The sequence below is a fragment of the Pseudorasbora parva genome, chromosome 1, assembly GCF_024679245.1.
Source record: "Pseudorasbora parva isolate DD20220531a chromosome 1, ASM2467924v1, whole genome shotgun sequence".
NCBI classification, from domain to species: domain Eukaryota; kingdom Metazoa; phylum Chordata; class Actinopteri; order Cypriniformes; family Gobionidae; genus Pseudorasbora; species Pseudorasbora parva.
Genome location: NC_090172.1, coordinates 41018896 through 41045939, shown reverse-complemented (window position 1 = coordinate 41045939; position 27044 = coordinate 41018896). Strand labels below are relative to the sequence as shown.

At 38.5% G+C, this 27044-nt stretch overlaps 1 protein-coding gene across 2 annotated transcripts in view; it reads left to right on the top strand.

The window, feature by feature from the left end:
- Positions 1–1966: 1966 nt before the first annotated feature.
- glceb (glucuronic acid epimerase b) overlaps positions 1967–27044 on the top strand; it is a 65349-nt gene continuing 40271 nt past the window's right edge. For both annotated transcript variants that reach the window (XM_067440663.1, XM_067440668.1), the window contains exon 1: positions 1967–2100. The gene's annotated coding sequence lies outside the window, so the exon portion shown is untranslated. The remainder of the gene's footprint in view (positions 2101–27044) is intronic.

Here is a 27044-nt window from a genome sequence, read left to right as displayed (position 1 = left end):
GCTGCACAGCCACAGACCAGTCAAGGCACCCATGCTGACTCCTGTCCACCGGCAAAGCACCAAGAGTGGGCACGTGAGCATCAAAACTTGTCCAGGGTGCAATAAAAGAAGGTGGCCGGGCTGGTGCATTTGTGTTGCTTACCTGGGGAACACATGGCACCAAGATGCACTATGGGAGGAAGGCAAGCCAGCAGAGGCAGTGTGATGCTTTGGGCAATGTTCTGCTGAAACCTTGGGTTCTGCCATCCACGTGGATGTTACTTTGACACGTACCATCTATCTAAGCATTGTTGCAGACCATGTAGACCCTTTCATCGAAACGGTATTAATAATGTTATTAATGTTATAAACATAATGTTATGCCATATATATATATATATATATATATATATATATATATATATATATATATATATATATATATATATATATATATATATATATATATATGAGACACGTGTGTGTGTGTGTGTGTGTGTGTGTGTGTGTGTGTGTGTGTGTGTGTGTTATTTTATAGTAATAAAAATAAATAAAAAAATAATATTTTAAATATTATAGAAATAATATTTTAGAAAAATGGAATAAAAGAAATAGTACTATAGCCTATATGGCATTTATTTGTAGTAGTTAGGATGACATGTCGTGTCTAACTAATATAGCTGAACACAAATATAAAAAGCCTAAAAAGACTCCCACACTTCCCCCAAGAGAGCTGTCAAAATAAAAGATTAGGCTTTTAAAGTTGTTCTAAAGGCTTTTGTTTCTTAACTTTAGCATATTTTAAAAGGAGATAGTTAACTCAACATCACAGCAATGGAACAGTGTGTGGGTGCATAATCACAACCATTTTTGTGACTGTTGGCACAGCTTGATATGCTTTTGCTGGGGAACTCATGAGGGTCATGGGGCTGCTCATAGGACTGCTTCCAGAAGGATCGTGGGTAGTGATGCAGTACAGTGACAGTTTACATGATCATTGTCATGCTCCTTCATTCGGCATACTGACTCATTGTGTTAATCTCCACCGCGCGCACGCACGCACGCACGCACGCACGCACGCACGCACACACACACACACACACACACACACACACACACACACACACACACACACACACACACACACACACACACACACACAGTTAAGTTAAGAGAGATGTCTGTAAAAATTAATGGGTCTCTTGGGTCAAACTATCCATAGGCAGCCATTTAAAAAAATAACAATTACTGATTTGAAGCATAGAAATAATAACAGAAATATGTTGTTGATTTTCTGGTTTAAATTGCCACAAATGCTACTTATTTGTTGAATGTTGTTTTGAACTTGTAAAATTCCTAAAAAGAAGTAAATATCGCCGTAGTATGGAATATTGCACAGCTTTCTTCAATACCTTAATTTATTAGGCCCTTTGAAACACACCAAGGCCAATGTTCTGAAAGTGGGTTAAAACTTTATTTATTTAACATCTGTTAAAAGTAAAAGATGTGGACAGAGAACGAATTAATATGTTTTTTTTATTAAGGGATCAAGGGTTTAAATAGGGTTTAAACACTGGCATGTTTTTATATGTTAAGTTGTTTTTGTTTGGTTTGTGTATTAATACTAATTAATAATTAGTATATTAAATATATAATAATTGTTGTCTAATTAATAATACGTACATTTTTGTAGTTTATATACAGTATACGAAGTTTATCTGGCTAAAAATAAAAATCTCACACTTTAGAATCTCCTTAATCCTGTAAACAAATAGATAGATTGAGCTCCATCAGTTACTCTCTACTCGAGGTCGAGGATGTCAATCACCGTGAACTGACCAATAATGCCAAAGATGTCTTGCCCTCCTCTGTCTTATTGGACGAAGTTTCTTGAGTATGATTGGTCAGTTCAGCGCCGTCAGTCGTGTTGTGATATCGCGATATTTTAGGCATATGTTCTCTCGCTGCAGCGCTGTAGCGGGCTGAGTGTGGGTGCTTGGCTGCCAGTGGAGCCACCGTCTCTCTCTCTCAAGCGAACTGCAACCTGAGGTATTGAGGCTGTTTACATTGCCTTTGAACTGTTAAAGGGCCACAGGAACAGTGTGCTTGAACGTTTCGAAGGTGAGTGAATACTGTTTCTCTGCTTCTAAGCGAATAGAAGTGCTTTTGCTCATTTATTTGCAGTGCTAACATGTCGACAGTGCAGTGCCTTTCAATTGAGCACCAGGACTGCTAGCAGCTAGTCTCAGTCTTTCTAGTTCGTTTAACTCTTAATTGCTGAAAATCAATAAAAGATCAACTCTTGTTCCCATAGCAACATCACCGTACACGTCCCTTTGGCAGCATGTCCTTGCTACTGTCGGGTAATATTAAGAAGTTCCTATAACTTACCATTGCTAATCAGTGCTAGTGTGGAATAAACAGAGTTAAAACTCACATTTGTGTGATGACAGTTCTTTAACATTACCAGAACCACAGAAATGAGATCTTCTATCTCTAGCTACATTGTCTGTCTTGCGTGGACGTGGCTTGTGCTCTACTATCAGTGATCGGACAGCAGGTCTCTTACTGATAATGAATCTTTGCAGGATCGCCTCCTTTTGGCATATATGGTTTTGTTTACAAGATAGTTAAGATGCATTGATAGGCACGTTTTGTTTGACTGTCTGCTTTTCACTGAGATGACAGCAGTTATTTGTTCTTTTATCAGCTGAATTGGTCCTTGGCATAGTGCAGAAATTACTACATTTTAATGAGCACGTACCTGAAAATGATATTTATAAATACATTTTTTAAGACAATAAATATAATTAATTCCACTTACATATGGGATGAAGACTTTAGACCTAAACTCTAGATCATTCTTTAACAAAAAACACCCCCCCCCCCCCATATTTTAGTCAACATGCATTCGACATCACATTACCAGCTACCATCGATAAGATAAAATAATCACAATAATAAGTAATAGCAAAAACAGTAATAATATTACATGACTCTGTGGAATACTTGGTTCTGATTGGTCAAAAGCAGTCAGCTATTTTACAATATTCGCTGTCGTTCATGGTCTACTCATCCAGGTAAACTGTAACTGCTCAATTGTGTGCGTACATATAAATATATATGTCCGGAATGAAAAGTGCATTATAAATACAATAAAATCGTATATATATAATACATACACTATATTTATACTTTAATTTAATGCATTTCCAAAATCTGCCAACTTAAAAAAATATTGTCACAAAAAAAGTCAAATACTTTGTGTTCTATTACTCTGGCATTAAGCACTGCTGCAGTGTGGTTTGTAAAACAGCTGCTGAAGGAATGACTGTAAATTTGGCATCTTCCTCTCTTCTCATGGGCATAATCCATCTCTCTGTATAATTTCCTTCCAAGGATATGCAATAGTGATTTTATGTGATTTATTTATTTATTTATTTTGTTGTTGTTGGGTGAAATTGAAATATTAATATTTGGTATGGTCTTCATTGTAAATCTATTTAAGTTTAGAATTAACTGTCCTGTAGTTCTTAAGTGTTTCAATCTGAAAATGGTCCATTAAGTGCAAAAGAAATCAGGTGAGGAGTTAGATGTTGTAGTGAAGGACTTTTATAGCAAAAGCAAGAATGTTATGAATGTTTATCATTTCAGATTGCCACTTAAATAGCAGCACCCAATTTTGAGTATGCACGCTGGTCTAACACTATCATTTGTGCATGGCAGACACCGGGACCAGTAACAAATTGGCTGTGGTATGGGCTTTACATTTGCTAAGTGCTATCTGAAATGGCTACATGAGTCGGTTATAGTTTCAGGGATCAGATGTTCAAACTGGACAGAGCGGAGTCATCATTTTTGAGCTGTGTGAAATTGGCAAACTGTCCATCTGATAGCTTCACTTGTAGAAAAAAAACACCACTGAGGCAAGATTTGTGGAACATTTTTTTTAAAGTTCTATGTTGTGCCAGCTCTGCTGTCACCAGAAAGAAATTAATAGATATTCTGTGCTGCTCTTCTTCAAGTCTGTAGTCACCACTTGGGTGTCAATGGGGCAGTAAAAGGTAGGTAAAGTCTTCGTTTCACAAGTATGTGATGTAAAACGTTGGGGTGGTTAATTGGTAATGGGTTTTTCAAAGAACTTTAAAATGTTTCTCTAGAATAATAATAAAACAAGCTTGAGGTTTGCTGTGTTTGCTTGCAGGGCTGCACAATATGGCAAAAGAGATTGGAGCAAGTTGTGTTCCAATTGCACATTAAAGCAACGCAAACTCAGAGCTGATTCAAAAATGGAGTCGCTCTGAGAAAAAAGCACTAAGTCATATCACGATTTTGTTTTTATTTAGATTAATGCAACACTAATAGGGAGGCAGATTGTCTCTGAGTCCTGACTTTGATAATGTGCCTTTTATACCCATTAACTATCTGCCCTGTAAGTGAGGCGAGCAATTCTCAATGGCTCTGTCACGTTCCGCTGTCTCTGATCGGCTTTATCACTTGCGGTTTCATCTCATTTGCACTTTAAAGAAATGAATTAAAACAATCTAAATCCATTGACTCACAAAAGCATAACACATCTGATAACTCTGATAACAAAACACCACCTTCAGTTTTCGTGTTCTATTGCCTTACTTGTCTTTTTATCGACCTTTTATCACAACTTAACGGGATTACTTCAAACCCCATAGCTCAGTTTGATTAAGAGGTATATGATATTTTGTCACACTAATTATAGCGGAAGGTGCATGGGGGAATTCTACTTGATTTTGGCCAAGGGGGAAATTTGGAGCACAAAAGAGTGTAGTAAGAAAAGAGGACAAGTAAATTGGCAAGAGCTCGAACTCATTATGAGTCCTGGTTTTCGAAAAGCCGCTGAGAGTTTGTTGGTGTTCAGCTTCTGTGGCTGCATTGTTATGTGGGTGGAGGTAGAAGACCTTCAGCTGTTCTTAACAATAAAGCACTGTCATAGTCATCATGTGGGGAAGTGTCTACATAAAGTCACTGCAGAGAATGCTTTCAGGCTACTATTCACTACTATTAGTAGTATTCAGGTCTCAACATGAAAAGACTATTCACCTGTTATAAAAGAAGTAGTATATGTTGATTTGGAAGGCATTGTGTGCCATACTTGAGCTGACAGAGTCTGTTGTAATGGATGGTTCTCTGTGATACTGTTGTAAGCACATGGCCAAGGCCTCCTGTGGGGACTAATAACAGTCAAATGTGGGAAGTCGGTCTCACTTGGCCCTTGGCTGGACACTTCCTGAGCCCTTGGACACAGGGGCCACTCGTAATTTGGATCACTCGGATGCTCTTGATGACTGGAGAGCTGGCCAAGGAGTAGTGCTGGCACAGGCCTTCAGCCAGCATCGCTAATCCACCGCTGCTGCTCTCTCCCCCCACACAGGAAGGTTTAAAGGAAACTCGAGCGAAAACTTGCTCTACCGAACTGTCTGGGACAGAAAACACTGTGTATATAAAGTGCGCTAATGGATTTCGGGCATCCGAGATCAATAACACCAGAAGACAAAAAAGGTTTATGGCTTTCTTGTGTAACCAATATGCTAACTGTGTCGCTGGCTTTGAAATTGACTTTTTTTTCATTTGAGGAATAGAAGGTTGTACTTCAGCATTGTTCATGTTCTTCTGTCTGTTTACTGTGTTTCATAATTTTTTTTACACAGTTTGTGTATTTTGAAATAGGGGCTGCTCTTTTTAAAAGATGAATTCACTTAATAGCTTTTTCATTTGCTACAGATTGTGTGTGGTTGTGTGTGTACATAGTGAGATAACTTGTGCACCAGTTTGTACTGTGTTAAGACTTTAAAAGTTAAATTTCTGTCAGACTAAAGTAATTTGTCTTTTTGAGATTCAAACGATATAAGGCTGGAACAGTACACAACTTTTGCTCAGATTCTTATAGTCTGGACAAGTTGCCACTATTTGCTGAAAGTTAGAGCCAGTCTGCAGATTTATGGCAGTCCAGTACCAGATTTCACAGAAAATAGCATAGAGTTTTATGGGCACAGACTAGAGGTCTTCTCGGGGCACCCGAGACCCGTGGACTGGGGATCCGACCCAGGACCCCCGTACAGGTTCGAGTCTATATTTGAAATGGTTGGTCGGGTCCCAATCTATTACTTCGGGTCCCGGGTCTGTTTAACGTTGTAGTCTATGTAATACGTCGATAGAACTAAGAGAACACCTGGCCGTGATAGTCAGCACGGCTTGTGTGTTTTGTGGAACTTGCAAATTGCTAAATTAGGATAAGAAAAGTGTGAGCCGGGAAATAAGGTTTAGAAATATAAAAAAATCACAAGCTCTCTTTCGCTTGCACTCTCTCAGCCGTTTAGAAAGCGGGCAGGTTTAATGCAAGCACATGGTAATAATGTCAACAATATATTTCAAATCAGCAACGAGACCTCAGGTGAACCGTCACACTTTAAATAGCGTAAAAAATGCTCATATTTCAGGTTGCTCCAGCTAACGCGCGAGTGCAGTCTCAAGCTTGTGTCATGTTTCTATGGCAACCCGAACACACACACACACACACACACACACACACACACACACACACACACACACACACACACACACACACACACACACACACACACACACACACTCACCTTCTGTGACACATATACATACAAGCTCTTATATATGCTGTATCAGCTCAGAATTATTTTTTTTAAAGGCCTAAAGTAAATGTTATAATTCCAGGTCATTCCAGCATCTTACATTACCCTGTCAGGCTTGCAACTGGGACATTGAAAAAAAATGTGTAAATTGTAAAATAACCTAAATTATTGCATCTTCAATCTTTCAATCTTACTTGTGAAATGTAATCCCATGTGATCTGGTATCAATATTGCGTTATTGCAACCGTAAGCTGCACAAAATACGGGCATAATTGCTCGCTCTCTGTTGACTCCGATTGACTCTGAATGCTAGCGTTGAGTGGAGAGACCCAACTAATATGGCGGTTGGGTCACGCTCCAGCACGTCATGAGGCGTGCTCCATATGATCATGCTCCAGCACGTCATGAGGCGTCTACGTATGTTATGTCTATGCGTGCACACGCATAATAATACGTAAACACAACTCAACGCCATATCCAGGTCTAGTGATCTCTCGTCCTTATATGCCTCAAGCTCTCTCAGAGGACTCGAGACCAGAGTGGCTCGCAGATGACGCTCATTTACAATCACGCCCCAGTCTCGCTCGCTCTCTCGCACATGCACCTCGCCACAGAAATATTGCACATATTTTTCATCCACACTACTACCCACCCGCACAGAGTTAATTATCCGCCCTCATCCCTGCCCGTGATTTTTATAAATATCACAATCCAGTGGAATCCACTAGTTTTAGCCACTTTTATGCCGTTGCAGGACTCTACGTTGCGTATAGGCTAGTTACAAAATGCAGGCAAACAGCCAGCTGATTTTATTAATTTATTAAATGATTCTTGGACATTTCAGATCGATTCGGAATTGTTGCAAATGAGAATCTAGATTCTTCTGTGAATCGAATTTTTGGCACGCCCCTTATTTTACAGCTGAAATGACGAGTGAATCAAGCATGCTTGGAACAACAAGAGAAATATTGTAATACACAGTCAAGTAAAAGGAAGGAAGATGACGGCTATAATGTTAGGTAGGCTGAGACAAAGTTATTTTTCGCAGCTTGTTTATTGACTTGTTAAAAGCAGTTTATAGTGGAATATGAGATAGTCGGGTCTGTGTTGTCTCACCAGGTTCGGTTCCAGCTATCAAATAATAGACGGGTCTATGTCGGTTCCAGGGCGGGTACTATATTTTTGGCATTTCTCTGATCTGCACGGTTCCGGGTCCAGCATTTGAAACTGTAGACAGGTCCGGGTCGGTTCTGTATGGAACATTGCGGGTCTCTTCGGGTACAAATTTTTGGACCCATGAAGACCTCTAGCACAGACAGGTTTCCATCCAGTTGGACGATATCGAATATGTTTAATATTTCAATACAGTTTTAGAACACATTGTTTTCGTTCGCATGCATCTTGTCCAAGCATAGGTTTCTTGAAAGTTCTACATTTGGAAAATCCGTGTGATCCTCAGTCATTTAATAATACATTTTTATTTAGAGGCGCCTTTCTCGGCACTCAAGTACACCGTACGAAGATACAATAATACATTTAAAAAACAGTAAGATAAAAATAAAATATAAATAAGTAGATAAGAAAGAGTAACTGAAAAACATGTGACAATTAAGTAGAATAGGCAATTTTAAACAGATATGTTTTGAGGTGTGATTTGAAGTGAGAGAATGAATCGATGTTTCTGAATTGCAGTGGTAGTGAATTCCAAAGTCGGGGAGCAGAGCGGCTGAAAGCTCTGCTCCCCATAGTAGTGAGGCGGAAAATTTAGTGTATGATGCCGGTTTCTCTTGAACAATTTACAAAGTCTGCAAGTGTATGATGTTTAGTGTGTTCTATTTCACACTAAGTCAATGTAAAAAAAGTCATTTAGTCTATTTCAGCCTACAGTCGGACCGAAATCCTTTATGTTTATTTATTTTTATTTTTGCAAATTTGAAATATGAGATCAATAATGGGTCTGTAGTTTGGTTTCATCAGGCATGCATTAATCGGTCGGCCTTGTCATTGTGAGCTTAGACACAATGTGGAATGTATACAGAACAACGTTGTTGCTTAATTGAACTTGCTCACTTGTCAGTCACTGGGGGAACTGGGTTTCATTTCTTCTCTTACACTGGTCAGCAAGAAAAATAATCTTCTTTTTGCCTAGCACTTTCAAATCCCCTTTTCAAATATCCATTGACAAACCTTGATCTTAGCATTTCTGCTTGTTTGGTGCATCTTGGGCTGTCTTCCAGTCTTTTTTCTCTACAGCCACTCAGCCAGTGTGCATAGTTTGCAGTCACTGTTGGATAATGTCTGCCTGTTTGGTAAATTACATTCATTTTATACTCTAAGGTCTGCTTTTAAAAGTCTTTTAAGATGGGTATGTCAGAGGCCTTTAATGAAGCTGTTTTAGTGCGGGCTGCCTTGTTTTTTTCCAGGTCTGGTTTGCTTCTCTTTGAAATGCTGTCTTCTGTAGACCACAAATTGGTTGTTAGATTCCTGACTAAATTGCTGCTCAAGTGTTGAAAAAGTCATTTTTTTCCCTTAGTGTTTATTTTAAAATAAACATGTTCCGCAAGTTTTTCTTTTGATTTTCTGCTTTTTAACCTAAAAAAAGAATAACAAAAAGTTTGTGTGCTATGAGCTGAACTCGCTGAGGGATTGTAGACCTCTCATCTGCTGTGCTACAGTACATAAGTAAGTGTCATTCTTGGTCCATGGGGATCATCGAGGGGTTTTGTTTATCCTGGCAGTTGAGCCACTGCTGTGTCACCCGGGGCACCTCCAGCCCAGTTCGCTTCACAAGCGCACCCATTCATATTTCAGTAATGCCTGGCTGTCCAACCTCTTAGTAGTCCAAATCCCACCAGCCATGCAACAAAGAATTTGGGCCCTGTCTACTCGGCATCAAGAAAAACAGTATTTTACTAACAATACAGCTGGTGTTGTTCTTTTGCTTATCTATTGTTTTAGCTGCCGAACGAACAAAGCAAGAGGAGGTGGTGTCTGGGGGTCTAGTCTAGCAGTTATTATTTGGCGAATTAGCCACAAGCCAGACTTTATAAGTGCGTGCCAGCTTTGTGACGTTGTCAGAGTTATGGAAGCGATCAGACTGCACACACTGGGTTTTGATTGAGGAGCTCACGTTGGCCTGCTATGTTTCCTGCTGTCCAATAAGCTGTCAAGCTATTGACATGACTGTTGGACATGTCACACCCCACCTGCTCTGCTCCACCGCCCAGCTGAGATCAGATGCAAGGGGCTGGACCCTTCCCAAGTTCCAGATTTTTCACTCTCTTTAGCCCTTGTGAGTTTTCAGTAGCGTATGCCTGATCGAGCTAGACAAGGCATCACTGACAGTTGAGTCGATCTTTGAGTTGCTGTCACACTTCTGCACAGCTGTTGTTTTTGTAAAAATGTTATATTTTGAAACCAAAATGTATCACTTAAAAGAGTCCTGCAGATTTGAGGGGTTTTTTTTCAATAGAAAACGTTGTACTTTTTCCCTTTTAGTTTTCCAATTTTCAGAAGATTTTTCAAGATATGTTGCTCTCGGACCTCCTACAAGGATCTACTTTCACGCCATGTCGCCTCTTAATGGTTTTCAGGTGTGAAGAGAATAAGAATGTGAATGTCTGTGAAAGACAAGGTGCAACGGTAGAGCTTTGCCTTGATCTTCTGCAAATATTGTGCTGGTGATTATCTTGAAGCTTCTTAAAATCCATCAAAGGCTTGTCACTTGAGAGCTTCGGTGTCTCATGACAAGCATGAACTCTTTGATTTCAGCTAATATAAAGAAAGTTTCACAAATCTGTAATGCAATTTTGATGTTGGCCTGTTTTGACTGAATAGGCTGTGTTTTTTAAAAAGGACAGTTCTTCCCAGGCATCGTTGGGCATTGTCAGTTCAATTTTATGGCACCTTTCACAATACATGTTTTCTGAAAGCAGCTTTAGAAAGATCAATTCTTTAAATCCCCAGTGATAGTAGTAAGGAACTCCCTTCCTTCTTATTATCTATCCTCTGGTTGATACTTATGTGTCCTTTTATAGTTCTAGCCTAATTAACAGACTATGGCAATTAAGAGTACTGGACGGAGCTTTGAAGTCTATAGCTTTGATAGTGTTATTGTAAAGATTAAGGATGTCAATTTACACAAATTTCCATGATCGATCGTCATTTAAATTAACAATCAATTAATTGATTTATCGTTAAGCCTTAATACTGAAATATGTCTATGGCAGTGGCATATAGTCAACAGCATGGCAGGGTGTGCAAATGCTGCACAAAAGACCATGTTCCTCATCAAATGAATGAGAAGGGTTTAATATAAATAAAGGGCTATATGATTGATCATTTAATTAAATTATTTATTTCAAATATAACCAATCTGTTATCCTGAAACAGCATGCTTCGGCAACTAAACCCATTGAATCCACACCCATTTATTAAAATAGTATTCTCATTAATGTTATGTAATAGCAACAGTCCAATCATAGTTATTATTAGTAGTGCAATTTGAGCAGTGTGTGCTGAAGTGCTGAATTAACATTTGGAAACAAGCTCTTTGCTAGCACGTTATTTATTTCAAAGAACCGTATTAGGGCTGCATGATAATGGTTGAACTGATAATCACAATTATTTTGCTCATTTATAATCACGATTATTAATCACAATTATTCTATCAAAAATGGTAATGTAATTATGGCCATTTTGCATGTTCTTTGTCAACCTACACTTTACCCAAAAGGACTGTAGTTGGCACACCGACTTCATTTAACCAACTATGATAACTTCGTTAGATGGTAAATCAATACAACACGTGGTTTTGGTGAACACTATGTAATATGTAATCACGTTAGAATTTTAAACCAATCCAAGATAACGCAAATACCAAACATGTATTAACTCTTTCCCCGCCAAACACGGAAATTTCCGTTATTTGTGAGACAACGCTTCCAGGCCAATAACGGAATTTTTCTGGTTTCCTTGTTTTCACTGTCGGATGCTAGGAGTTGCTATTGCGCATCTTCTGAATGTGAGTACTGAATCTCCTAATCAAAACACACGCGAGTAAAGCCAGGTGCACACTGTGCGATTTTGCCCACAATTTGGCCGTCGGAGACAAATTTAGGAAATCCTAAAAGATTCCTCAGACCCTAGGCTAAAATCTGACGTCTTTGGTCGTTACACTTTAAAAAATGCTGGGTTAAAAACAACCCAAGTTGGGTTGAAAATGCACCGACCCAACAATTGGGTTGTTTTAACCCAATGGTTGAGTTGTTCTTACCCAGCAATTGGGTTGTCTTAAGCAACATTTAACCCAACCACTGGGTTGAAACAACTCAACCACTGGTTTAAAACAACTCAACCATTGGGTTAAAACAACTCAATTGTTGGGTCGGTGCATTTTCAACCCAACTTGGGTTGTTTTTAACCCAGCATTTTTTTAGAGTGTAGTTTGACATGTTCACCGGCAGCCGATTAATGAGCGCTGCGATCAAATTTTACCTCAGACGAAATTCTGGCAGTGTCAGAAGATTTGGCACACAATCCTGCAGTGTGACTTCTCCTACGACGACAGTCAAATATATCCGTTTTTCAAGACAAACTATGACCAAAACGAGAGCTAGAGATTTATTTGTAGCCAGCATTTCAGTCCCGCGCGTAATGCAGCTCACCGTCACTGAACCCGTCATTCATTGATGATAAAGCTCCGGGTGAGATTTCTTGCGCGCGTCCGTTTTTAGCGCGCCTTAACTATCGTGCAGTCTGACAACTGAGATCTTACAGTGTGACACGGCTTACATCGGGGATCATGTTCGTACAGTCTGACAAGGGACATTCGCAAAGGCTTTTGAAAAATCGCACAGTGTGCAGGACCCATTAGACGCAGTGAAACGAACGATTGCATGTAATCATATGCATATGAAAAATAACGTGATCATCGTCAATAAACAGCATATGAATCAAAACTGCCTAATGTTACTGAATGAAATGTGGACCCAGGACGAGCTTCATGACTGTGCAAGCATTAGGGGTGTTGATGGACTCAATCTCCTCCATCTGCGTTTGATCGTCGCTCTGAATCTGATCTGGAAACAGTCTTTTACAAAAATGTGATTTTCTCAGCTTTTTGTTCAAAATTTTGCTTTTTTTATGAAACCTACCCATATTCAAGTGTTGATGAAAAAGGAATGCATGAAGAATTTTTTTTTTTTTTTTTAAAGAAGAGGGCCGGCTCTTTATTTTGATATATTGCATGCTCAGATATTCATTAAACAAAATATTCTATGGGCTATTACATTTTTGTGAAAATTGTCAATAACCCTGGCGGTGGCTGGCAACTTTTTTTAAAAACACTGGCGGGGAAAGGGTTAAAGGGTTAGTTCACCCAAAAATGAAATTGATGTCATTAATGACTCACCCTAATGTCGTTCCACACCCGTAAGACCTCTGTTCATCATCGAAACACAGTTTAAGATATTTTACATTTTAGTCCCAGAGCATATGCAGTCAATGCCCACTTTACTGTCCATGTCCAGAAAGGGAATAAAAACATCATCAAAGTAGTCCATATGTGACATCAGTCGGTTGATTAGAGTCTCTTGAAGGATTTAAAATACATTTTGGTCCAAAAATATCAAAAACTCTGCATAGTCTTCTCCTCCATGTGCCTCCAAAAAGAATCAAACGGATAATGAATCAGTGAATCGATCAAAGATTCGGGTCGCCAATGTCACGTGATTTCAGCAGTTCCCTGCTGAAATCACGTGACATCGCCAATGTGTACTCTAATATGTCGCCAATGTGTACGACTAATATATATATATATATATATATATATATATATATATATATATATATATATATATATATATATATATATATATATATATATATATATATATATATATATATATATATATATATATATATAATATTCACACACACAAAATAAACGTAATATCTGGACAAAATGACGCAAATATACAAGTGAACTTGAACTTAGTCACGTGCGAGTCAGGATTCATGACTTGTGTTGTGCACACACTCTTCCTGGAACAAAGCACTGAAACAGGCAACTAAACAAAAATAATTTACAATCACAATGTTTTATTACAATAGTGTTCTCATTAATGTAATATGACAGTCCTGATCGTAGTTATTATAAGTTGTGCATTGCTGTTAAGTGCTGCATAAGTGCTGAAGCAAAGATGATCATCAGCGAGCTTTACCACTTTAATTCTTAACCAACATTTGCACAAAACCAAAGACTGTAAATGCACACGCAAACTTAGTCATGATGCTGTAACTCCAGCTGTAAAATGGTCCTAAACATAATAGGCTCGCTTCATTTTTCCTCCTGTGTTTCGCGGTTGAGCAGGCACATGAACCTGATTAATCAATGATCAATACGTTTTACAGATTAAATGTCTTATCGACAATGAATCAATCATCACTTAATATATTTACATCCCTAGTAGGGATGCAGAACGTAGATTAAGTAGCTCCACGCACTGTTTAGATCATTTCACAAACATAATCTTGAACCGGTTCATTTTTAGTCATTTTCAATGTTTTTTATTTTTTTATTTTATTATATATTTTTTGAAAATCCTTTCCATTGTACATAATAGTTTAACAGGCAAATTATTCAACCTCTATTTAACCATAAACTGATAGCGTTGTCCTGACATTATCCAAGATATTAGTGCATTGAATAGACATAAGGACACATTTTATATAGCAAAAAGCTATTTATTATTTCCGGAGTCTGCCAGTGTCTGCAAAAATACCATCTTATGATAATGCTTTCATATGTCCTTGTTTCTAAACTTCTATTTATAAAGTTTGGCAATTAAAAACACACTTTTTCCATAGGGGGAAGTAATGCTTTTTTACTGTGCTTCATGGGGGCTGTCTGAAAAATCCCTTGAAAGTGTACTGCTCAATCGTCTGCTTTTATTTGCCCATCTCTCTGTATGCATAATGGCTCTTTTTTTTAAGCGTTCTTTGTGCTGCTTTGGCTCTTCTGGCTGATGGAGTGCTTTGAGGTCAAGAGAACCACTATTTATCAGGCATTCTTCAGTGAAACTTATAGGAGAGTTCTTGAAAAGCACATTTAGCCAGCATTTGAAGTTTAAATGGATTCTTCTCAAAATGAGCCTGCCTAAAAGAAAGTCCTGGTTTTTGAGATCGGTCTGCTTGCAAGCCTTCAGTTTGTTGCAGAGAAGTTGGCTGTAAGGAACAGTCAATTGAAGCCCTGGGCACACCAATCCGATGGTCGGCCATCGGGAGATGTCAGACCATTTTTAAGCATCGGTCATCGGCCTGTGTCGTTTTGACGGGTTATGCGCTATTGGTTCTAGTCTGATGAATCGGCGGTAGAGTTTGTTGGATAGAGGGATCACTCTGATTGGCTGTTCAGCTTAGCTCAGCGCATGAGAAACCCCCCAGAACTGACAAAAGCAAACACAATGGAGGAAAGTGTGAACACAATACAAACACTTGTCATCTCATTTAAAGAGTGACTTTAAAGGGGTCAAATAATCCCATTTTTGTTAAAAAAAAAGTTATTATAATGATTAGATAACTTTAGTGTCTAAATGAAAACTTTGTTATATACTTTAATTAAAAATTATCATTAGTATTGTAAGAACACAAATTTTACCTGGTCAAAAACAGCTCTGATTTCAGCAAGCCATTTCAGTGCGACTTTAAATGATAATGAGCTTTGCTGCTCACCCAACCCAATCTCACGGAAATTCGTACACATTTTACGACAAAGTTTGACAATTAAAGGCTCGGCAATTAAGGCTTGAACACGAAATGTTTTAATGGTTGGTTAACTTAATGTCACTTTGATCTACTTTTGTATGTGCTGGCAGGAAAACGTTAGTGTAGTGAGATACGAGTGCAATGTGTTTACTGATGTAGTTCATTGACAGATTGATGTTACAGCTAAAAGGCATGAAAAACTTTTTTGGCTTGTCAGTTGGCTTGTCAGTGATGTGTGACATTATCTATGCAGTGTAATAACTACTGTTCTTTTCTTTACATCTTAATAAGTAACAGACACTGTTATAAATCTACTAAAAGTAAGCTTAGTGTTACTACACGGTTTGTAATAACCCAATAACCATAATGCATTGTTCATTATAAACATGGGATTATGAATTATATTGAGAATGTTATACCATGCCGTAATGGAAGTTACCTTGTAAACTTTAGCCGCATTCAGTGTGAAGCGTGCAAGCGATTTGCAAAGATTAATATAAAGGTTAATAAAACGTTACACTCACTTCGTCTGGAGGTGCAGCAGGAACACAAATATATTGATACCCATCCTTTTTTTAGGAGCAGCTTGCTTATTACTGACCCTCGTTTGTAAAGTAAAATATACATAAAATACATAAAAAATGTATGCACTTATTTGAGCTGGATCGATTTTTCTATTCGATACAAAACATGTGAATAAACTATGATGGAAATGCATTTATTGAATAAATTCCTCAATGCTCATAAAAAAAAGTTTATTGAGACTAACAAATTTCTCGGAGACGCAAAACATTTATTATATACATGATAATTATTATATATGTTTTTTTGTGTGATCTTTTTAGCGGTAGTTTAAGTTATCAGGAAGTGATGATTATGTTCTCTTGGACTCACTCGATGGAAACTGTGCTTTATTCGCTATTAAATGTTTTATGCGATATTGCAATTTTGCTTATAAATACGTTACATTTGCAGCTTTGGATGAAAACATAGTGTCTGTGAAAAGGGTCTATTAATTGCTATTGCTTTTTGGCTAAGAAATGTTTAACTTTTTTGTTATTTTTTATTATTATTATTTCTGAGTATATAGGATAGAGTTACCAATATTGGCCTGCATATTTTCTGCAAAGATATTTAACAAATTTCAAGTCATTTGTTTTACATTTACACCATGTTGATCATTTCAAGTGTTTGCACTTGGAATATAACTTTTATTTGTGAGCAGATGGTTAATAAAGCGAACGTTACCTCAATCATATAGTTACGTTTCTAAGTTGACTAGTTAAACATTAAAAAACTTGAAATCGAAATTTTGCCATATCACCAGCTACCTAAATGCTTAAAACAAAATTAAAAGGCATCCAAACGGAGACCATTTCAAGCAGTGGTCTGAGTATAGCTTATTGTAAGTCTGTGGTATGGTTTGCTTCTATTTTCTAGAAGAAAGAAATAGAGTTTCTATTTATTAAACTAATTTCCTTCATTGTATCAACTCAAATTTTTAATTTCAATAAACTCAAAATTTTAAGGCAACCAGGTTACTTACTTTTTTAAGTTAAACCAACAAAAAACACCACAAATTTTTTACAGTGTAGAAACTTCGCTTCTGGTTTTGAATGCAAAACCAAGGAGAAAAAAACTCTTATTTTAATCTAATTTTCCGCTATATTTAAAGTTTCTTCTATTTTAATGCTCTTATTTTATCTTTTATCTTTAGAAAACAAAACAATATGTATTTTATTGATGCCAAACAACTAGCCTGGCTCTGCCCTCCTACGTACTTCAGCTCAATTTTCATTTTCCTTCAGTATTTCGTCTGGGACTGTGGTGTATTCTTAGGTTTTCTCCGAACACATTTTTACCGGTCCAATCAGCGAACAGAGGGAGTGGCTGAGAATGATGACATTGTTGTCGTGCGCTAGTTTGTGTTGTAGTTCGGTAATCGCAGCAGAGAAATATGCAAATGAAACCATTCATTCTGTTGCGGTACCTCTGCCAAATTTTCAGAAGTTAAAGCTGGAGCAAGATCAATCTTTGCTGGGGTTTGTTGGTGGTGGCCATGATGTTGTGGTCCTCCTCCCCAACAGTGTGAATTCGGGAAAAGTTTGATTTTCCAGCTCTCTCCGTTAGTGATGGAGGAGTTAGCTGAAGCCCTATTCGGATGGTAATTGTTTCTCGAGGCGTCGGAAGGTATTGCCATCATTTAAGTTACAGGGGCTTGTCAGTGATTTTATAGCCGTCCGTATCCCACCGTCCGCGTAAAAATCCCCGGCCGCATTCCCCTACTGCTTTCGACAAACAACAAGGTTGTGTGGTGATGTAGCTATCCGAATCCACATCCAATCCTGAGTTTTCAAGAATATATCACTTAAATTCACTGTTTAAAATCCTTTTTGACCATTGCAGAGCACTGTACGGTTGCGCTTTGCTATTATTTGAATGCATTTCTATTTCTTTAATGCTGGCAAGTATTTACAAGAGCAATACATTTCATCACCGCTCAAACAAATGAAAATAAAAGCATGCAACATTTGAATCGGTCTATTATTTAAAGCATCATTTATCATCGTAACAAGCATATGACGTTTTATTTACAGCATACAATCATGTTGGACCACGTGAGCAGCGCGTTCCCGATCACAAAACTCTCCCGTCTCCGAATGCACGAGTTTTAGGTTTTGTCACCGAGGTGGCCTGCACATTTATTTTTACGGATTTCTATGTGTGAAACAGGCGAAGGGCGCATGACATACGTTAGCGATTGGTTATTGCAGATCCAGAGTGGCTCTGGGCAGATCCAATAGTTTTAAACTTCAACAGAGTGCCCGCCTTCACCGTTTCTCAATGGAGAGTTGCCAGACTCTATGTACAAATGAAATGTAAGAGAGTCTGGTAAGACCAGGCTACCAAACAACAGCACTTGTGCTGGTAATCATTATTTAGGGTGCTAAACGATATAAAAATAAATAAAATAATTAATTAACGAAATAAATTATTTAAAACAATTTTTTTTGACACTCCTTAAATTATTCATCATCATAATCCACAAAAAAGAGAAGAAAATTAAGTGAGGCCCTGTCACAGCAAGTGAATCAAAATTAGATGCGAGGCAAGCCATGGAACAGTGTGTGTAATAAAAACAAAGTCCCTACTTATAAAGGAACGGAACTTTCAAGTTTGAGGGAAAACATCCTATATGACCTCTTCCTAAAAAACTAACAACTCTCAAACAAATTGCGAAAGTTACTAGCTGTGATTTTAATGAACGGAAACGGTATTGTCTCTATTTGATGATTGCTTTCAAAATAAGCCTGTTGTCTTTTTCTTTGGCGAGAAACAGAGCTGTTGAGAAAACTGAGGGTTTTCACCAGGAAGTGTTTTCCAAGCACACAGTCTTGAAATAAACCCTGCTGTGCACCCTGTCTTCAGATATTTTACAGAGAAACACTCATATACAAGGGTATGGAAATCATAAACCTTTCAAATACGTTTTTGTGCTCTCTTTGAAGAGAAGCAACGGCTTAGATATCTGTTAATGTGGCGAGTGCCCTGAAAGCCCTCTGACTGAAACATGTCATTTCCACAGAAGGCAGGAAGTTAGATTCAGTTCCAGCAGTGTACATCAAAGAACGCTCTGAAATCTGGAAAAAGCTCTCTGTGGACGCAGGTTGATATGACTCATTGGTGGATGTTTACTTTGCTCTGCTGTGTTTGTGTGCGCTCCTGTTAAGTGCCCTTAAAATCCAGCTGAGATTTTTCAGATTTAGAGTTTATCATGTCAGAATTGTTTTAATCAATAGACCGTTATATTGGCACTGTCTTTCTAATTTACAGTTATGTGAAGTTTTGCTTTTTACATTTTTTTTTCAACATCCCTGGTTCAGACAGGCTGAAGCACGTTCACCTCAAAATGACCCTCGTTAGCATGGTATTTCAGGCCCCGTCCACACGGAAACGCGTTTAGCTGTATACGTATAAATTTTGTATCGTATCAGCGTTTCGTCCACACGGATTCTGCGTTTTAGAAGCATGCATCCGATATTTTTCGAAACCGGTTCCCAAAGCGAATAAATCTGAAAACGATCATCTTCCATTTTCGTGTGTACAGCGAATCCGTATATTTTCTGAAACGGTGATGTCATCACACTACGTCCAGCACGGTGAAAGAGGGGATACAACTACGGGCACTGGGCATGCGCACATCAATATCGTGTCATTTAATTAACGTATCTGCATTGTTGTAAGGGTATGTTTTGGGTTGGGGTAGGTGTAGGCATTAATAAAACACATCTGTTAAGTAGCACATGTATTTATTGTTATTTTATTGTGAGATTTTGCCTCACCTCCGACCACTGCTATACCCCTGCCTAGCCACAACTCTTCTTCTCCGTTTTTAGTGTATTACTGTGGCAGAATTACAGCGCCACACACTGGCCTGGCATGCAAACTACATCGTTTTTAGTCCGTTTTTGTAATCTCGTGTGGACGCAGATATTTCTTGAAACGAGGGGAAAAAAAGATAGGGTTGGGAAAGCGCTGGGTTCGTGTGGACAGGGCCTCAGTCATGCACTAAAATTCTTCACTTTGCTCCCCTTATATTGTGCTGTACTGCAGGTACACACACGCTCGAAACCCATGCACCTAGTTAGTTGTATCTCTCCCCACAGCCCTATGTGGAATATCTCAGCCTGTTTGGAGGATGGGGGGTGGGGAGCCCAGCATGGGCTTTCTCACTGGGGAACATATAGTTGTTCACATGTTCAGTAAGAGGATTTTCTCCCTGTTGACTCCAAGAGTTTCAGGGGCTTTCAGAAGGTTTATAAGACGAGCATGGTGGAAAAGAGTCAAGCGGCTTCCTCAGATCACCTTTTATTGCTGTTTATCTCATCGCTGCTCCAGAGACAAACAGAAAGAAAAAATCTGCGTACTGTTTTATGATATTCATGGCTGTTTTATAGCATCTCTGGTAATATCATAACCAATATCAACTTTCAGACCAGGGGCCAGTCATACATAAGCTGTAACTCACGGTACCTGCATTCTTATGTTCCAGTGTTTGTTAACCATTTACTGTGTTTTATTCCTTGATATCTGAAACATCTGGCTTTCTGTGATGCGTTGAACAATTAAAAAAAAACGTTTTGTTGTAAAAAGTTAACAATACAGACTGTCATAATTTTTTGTTCAGTATGATAATGACTTGTGAAATGGAAGTATCAGTTTTATAGTATCAGTATTATTATAAATAAATGGGTAATTTTTCATTAATATAATAAATGAGTTTTCCAGTAAAGTATTTAAATCTATAGCTGTCATGGAGTTACTGTTATGAGTGTGAAGTAGGTTTTTGCAAATTACAAATAAATCATTTTAAACATATGAGTATATAATATTTATCGGGACATCTCTATTTATTATTTAATAGCCACACAAATGTAGTTCAGGCAATGTGTACCTTGATTATCTTTACTGCATATATTTATAACCTGACAAAATATAAAACACAACCCTGCCTCTTTTCGTTTAATTTTTTTTAAATTAAAAATATTAATATGTGGCTCACGCATAAGTGTGCATATATGATTGTCTTTACCGTAATAAAATTAAATATGACATAAAATACATCCCAGTCTTTTTTTTAATAAACGTCAGTCCGTTTTAATGATCAAAGAAATAAATGAAACTTCACTTTGCCCTCAGACAAAACAAATAGCCAGGGAACAAATTATAGATTCATGAGAACAAAGATCACCCGTTAGATATTCACAAGACGAATTATATCTCATGTTTAACCACTACAGAGACACCAGAGGCAGCGGCAAATGTCAGAAGGACTAGCCGACCAAAGGCTGCTCTCGGTGGGGTTAATGAGTTAATGAGCCCCGCTGCCCCGGTGGTCGAGTGGATCTCACAACTCCGAATCAAAATTTCAAATAAGCATTCTCTTTCTAAATAAACCACAGATTTGAGCTTTAAACATGTACATTCTTGCCTGAAAAAGTCTTAAAATTGCATTTCGTGGCGCAATAACAGGAGTATTATTACGTTTGGTGGGTTGTCTCATCCAGTACTGACGCTTGTTGGTTGGTGCGAGACCGGTCTGTCTGAAGTGCACACGTCACCTCTCTATCCATCCTCGATAAAAGGGTCGGATCAAGAAAACATCCGGGGATTTGAACTGTACTTGTTGGTTAGATGTGAACTTTGAAATGGAAAAGTACTTGGGCAGTGATGACGATTCACAAGTCCATGAGAACACAAGTACAGACAAGAACGCATATTGAGAAATGGCCTTGAATGCAACCCACAGCAACGCATCATGGCAACGACGTCTCAGATAGCCTAACAGCTGAAAAAAATTATTCCTTACAAAAGTGTGCATATAATTTGCTATATCTGACGCTTGAAGCTTCTTCTTTTCCTTTTAATGGTGGTTGACGGTTGGCAAACCCACTTGAAGGGGCATTCCTTCGACACTGGCATGCCAGCTGACGGCTAATCAAAGGAGCGGTCTTATAGAAGCTGATACAATTTGGTTAAAGAATCCGTGTGATCAGCTTAGGCATCCCTAATAATAAACATTTATTTAATTTAGGTTATTTTTTATAATGTTAGCATGGCAAGTAATCAGAGGCTTTTCATGTCAAATGTAGGCGTCTTCCATAAAGGCCTGTTATGAATTGAATTTAAACCATTAATTACATTCTATTTGTGTACTTATCTTAAATACAGAAAACCTTATATACATTTCAGGTAAGGTTTGAGATGGAAGTATAATGCAGATCTAGCCTCCATGCGTGGATGTTTGCATTTGTGCTTGTGGTGTCTGTCTCAGTCACTCATGTTTGCCCTGTGAGAACTTGCCATATGCTACTGTCTGAGCACATACCAAAGGCTTTATATAGACTCGCTCTCTGATGTGTCAGCACTGTTTAATTCCGTTTTGTTTGCTGTAGTTTGTCGTCTCTAATTAATGCCTCTGAGTGGTTCTGACTAGTCATAATGTTTGTTTGAGTAAGCTCTGAAAACACTGGAAAAGGCTCTGAAACGTCTATAGTGTTGCAAGTCCCTGCATTGGGAATGGATTAAAGTTAATCCTAAATGTCACCCTCTGTCACGCGCTTCATTTTATCCATCAGAAAGAACTTTCTTTGTTTGTTCTTTGTTGTTGCTTTTAGATAAACTTGGCTATTCAAGCCGTGGCAGTCCTCTGAGCTTCTGTCTCTGAATCCTGATTCTATACTGTTTACAAACTCTGAGCTGCCATTTCATTTTCCTGTATCTGATCGCTTTATGTTGAGAATTAGGGATTTTTTAGTGACACATTCATCTCATCTCTGGGATTAATGTAAAATACAATTATTTAAATGTCTCTAGAAGGAAGGAGCACATTTATAAAAACAGTGAACCTATTATTAAAATATTATACGGCATTTTCTCTGAATGTGTGAATTCTTGGATACTTAACCTCACTTTAATGTGCAGTTAACAGCCTTAGGGCTCCTTTCCACCTTCGTTCATTTGCCTTTTTTCTGTGGATTATACAGGAATTAAAAATGAACAGGTCCTATCAGTATTGCTCGATTAATATGACTTTTTAATGTTATCAGTGTTGGACTATATTTAATCAAATTGATTTATGCACATGATTATAGGACCACATTATTTCTATGACCTACCTGAATGTCAACACAAGTAAGATTATTTTTTTTATTCAGAGTTTGTAAGATTTTAATCTATGGCACATTTTCTTTTCTGTTCTTTTACTGTACAGGCATATTATGTTATTCTTTGTTATACATATAGACTTCACAACGACACATAATATAAATAAAGGCACTTACTAAAACCTCTGTGTTTTTCTTCGCCTAGTTTCTTGTATGCTTTAAATTTGACATTGTGTAATTTTACGTTTTGGTATTGATCAAAGTACTGGTGCTATTGATGCTGGTTAGATTGTAAATAGTGGATTGTCTTGTACTTCCTTCTCACCAGCTCTGTGTGTGCCGCCTTTGGCATAGAAACAGCGTTAAGAAACCGGCAAACAGTGCAGACATGCTAGAACACTTCCAGCTGTCGTTTGCAGCCTCTATGCAGAGAAGCTTTGTCACTATGACAAGAATAGGAATTTTCGACAGTTCTTCTGCGCTTGTGGGGTTTTGTTTCAAGCATTTGATTTGTGTGGTGTCAGCCCCAGGCTTGGTAACATCCATTTGCTGCACTGAAAAGACCTCAGGAGAGACTGATGGGAAGACTTGATTCCAGATGCTCGCTGAAGATCATCATCGTCCTCTATATCTATGAAACGGCTTCTTCCATCCCCTAGTCTCTCTCTCTCTCTCTCTCTCTCTCTCTCTCTCTCTCTCTCTCTCTCTCTCTCTCTCGCTCTCTCTCTCTCTCTCGCTCTCTCGCTCTCTCACTCTTTGATTTTTTCCCCCCACTGTGACAGTCTCTTCTCATGGAGTATGAATTATAAATCCTGATATGAATACCAAGCCTTTGATTAGTAAATAATGCCTGGCGCTTATGCAAAGTTCAGATATGGATGAATAATCCTCTCCCTCTTCCTGTCTGCTCCTCAGAAGCTCTTTCCTGTTGCAATGCATTTTGTCCTTGCCCCCATATCACCCTTACAGAGATGCTGTGATATGCCCTGGCTTTTTGAAGCACTCTTCGCTCAAAAGCTTTTGATTTCAAGCATCAGCTGATAAATATTCCATGCAAGTTCCTTTCATAAGCAAACAAGGTGCAGAAAGAATGCGGCGCTTATCTCTTCGTTGACAGCAGGAAGACGTAGTTCCGCTCTCAGGACTGACACGAGGGCCCGGGGTCACGAGATGCACCTGTGCCTTTGTGTGTTTTCGTGTTTGTATCTCTGTAATCGGCAGACGGCTGCCATGAGTAACACTCTGCTTGGGCTGGTGGGTTGCGAGTGGGCCTGCTCTGTGCCATCACTGAAGCATTAGCCCATCTGAACTCGTCATCAGTGAATAATCATACACGTACCCCGGCAGTCAGGCACGAGCCCACGGCCGTCTGACCGAAAGTCTGTTTGATTTGTTTGTGCAATCCCACATCTTTGGTTTAAAAAGAGGATGAAGCAGTCTCCTTTTAAACCAGCGGCAGAACTTTGAAATCTCCGCCTCAGTGCAGCTGTTTAATATGTGAGGGATCGAGGTTGTTTATGCATCGGAAGAGATGCAGCACATCTAGCCTTGACTTAAAAAGGTACTTATTTCTTTTTTTATTTTTGCTGGCCTTGGGGGCTTTGGTGACTGATGGAGCTAATCTCTCTCAGATTGTCCTTACAGTCCAGTTCATACAGATCTTGAATTTGCTGCAGACTTTCCTTCCGATTTTCAGGAATAAGCATTCAGTGTTTTGCTATCTTTAAGGTAAGCGGTGTGTTTCTTCAATAGATACATAATCTGTAATGTGGCTTATGTAAAACTTTCAGAGACAAATTATGAAAATGACAGAATTACCTCCACTGCTGAACATTGTTAGTAGACAAATTACAATAAAACCGATATATTCTTCAATATAGTTGAAGTTTTCAATACAGATGGAGTTTTCCACTCTTTTTTTCACCTCACTTTTAAAATGCTTACGTGCGTGCCCACTGACGCAGTGCAGGGCGAGCATTTTCAATTAATTCCTATGGAAGTTGAGCTCAAGCGTGAAGCAAGGAATGAACTGAAAACTCTCGCTCTCCTCCACTCGCTCCACGCCAGTGGACATAAACCATTATAAATGCCTGTTCGACTGTGGGCTTTTTACTTTGAATAAGTGGCAATTTGGGGGCGGCAATTGCATGTTCATTATTATTCTTAATGAAAAACACAACAACAAAACAGTTCAATGACAAACTCCCTTGAATAGGCGCTTTGACATGTCGCTTTGAAACTAAATCTTCCACCCTCATCTTGTCAGTCCAGAGGGAAGTGAAATGGATGAAGTGAGGAGATCTTCCTGCTGCTGATTTGTCCTACAACTCATGTTCGGCTCATGCTGAATTAGGCAGACACTTTCAGTCTTTAATTGTAGCGTCTGTTCTCTAACTGAACTAAATCATTTTTAATAGTGGTCTAGCACTACATTAGGGCTGGGATAAACGATTATTTTTTAAACGATTAATCTAGCGATTATTTTTTCGATGCATCGATTAATCTAACGATTAATTTTTCCTGTCCGATTCGGTTACGATTCGATTCGATTACCGATTATCTCCCCATTAATTGCCTAATAGCAATTTATACATGTTGATTTAATTATCTGAATGAAAAAACGAATTCCTTAACATTGCAATATATGTTTATTGCTCTTAAAATTCCAAAGTAAGACTATACAAGAGCAATGCATTCAATAAAACCTTGAAAACATAAAGTAGGCTACACACACACACACACACACACACACACACACACACACATGTTGGTCTATGTGGTTTACAGAGACTCTCCATAGGCGTAATGACTTTTATACTGTACAAACCGTATTTTCTATCCCCTTACACTGCCCCTGCCCCTAAACCTACCCATCACAGGAAACATTCTGTGTTTTTACTTTCTCAAAAAAACATCATTTAGTATGTTTTTAAGGCCATTTGAATTATGAGGACATTTGATATGTCCTCATAAACCACATTTATAGTGTAATACCAGTGTTATACCCATGTAGTTATACAAATTTGTGTCCTCATAAACCACATAAACAGGCTCACACACACGCACACACACACACGCACACACACACACACACACACACACACACAAATAAATAAGTATTAACCTACAACAAAGAAACATATTATACGATTTTTCTATGTATGCAACTCAGCCTACAGGCTATGCCCATCGATTAAATATCAACAAGTTGGTTAATCAAATCCGGGGACACACTGCAAGCGTGATCGTCTCGGCTGTGTGGCGTGTCCGTTTTTGTATCGGCTCACATGTTAACAGGTTGGAGTTTGCACACTGCCTGTGACGCGCGGAAAACGCGTGCATGCTGGAAATAGAAGAGCGCCTATTTTTCACGTGTGTTGGGAGCGTCTCCTCCGGGCCAAAAAGATGTTTATATATCATTTTGACACGAATACATATTATTAAATTACATTTTCATGTTTGAAAGTCTGTAGGTTTACATAAACAGGCCTAATTGTAATAATAAAAAACGTCAATTATCGATTTTGAAATATTGCAACTGTCAATACAGAACGAAATATTCTGTAGCCTATTTTGCCGTCAATACCATAGATATGTGGCTACTCCCGACGTTGTCTTTGCTGTATCAGTAGGCTATTTATGTTTAACATTAGGGATAGGGCTTCCCTCCGCATCAATAGCAGCAGCAGCGCCGCGTCAGACACGCTTCTAGTGTGCAAAGGCAGAGAAAACGTCACGCAGCCCCGTGGCTGACCCGCAACAGAAACGCCACGCGCATCCGCGGCATATGACAGTGAAAAAAGTTACATGTAGAGTGCATTACGGGCGCCAATACTCCGTTTAAAACCGGAATAGTCCTGGGATGAAACTGCTCACTTAGAGGATGGATACCCTCGGTCACATCAGCGCGATTAGACATTGAACATTTTAAATTTAAAACAGCTTATTATGTAGGTAACGTAGCCAATGTGTCTGATGCTTTCACTTGATG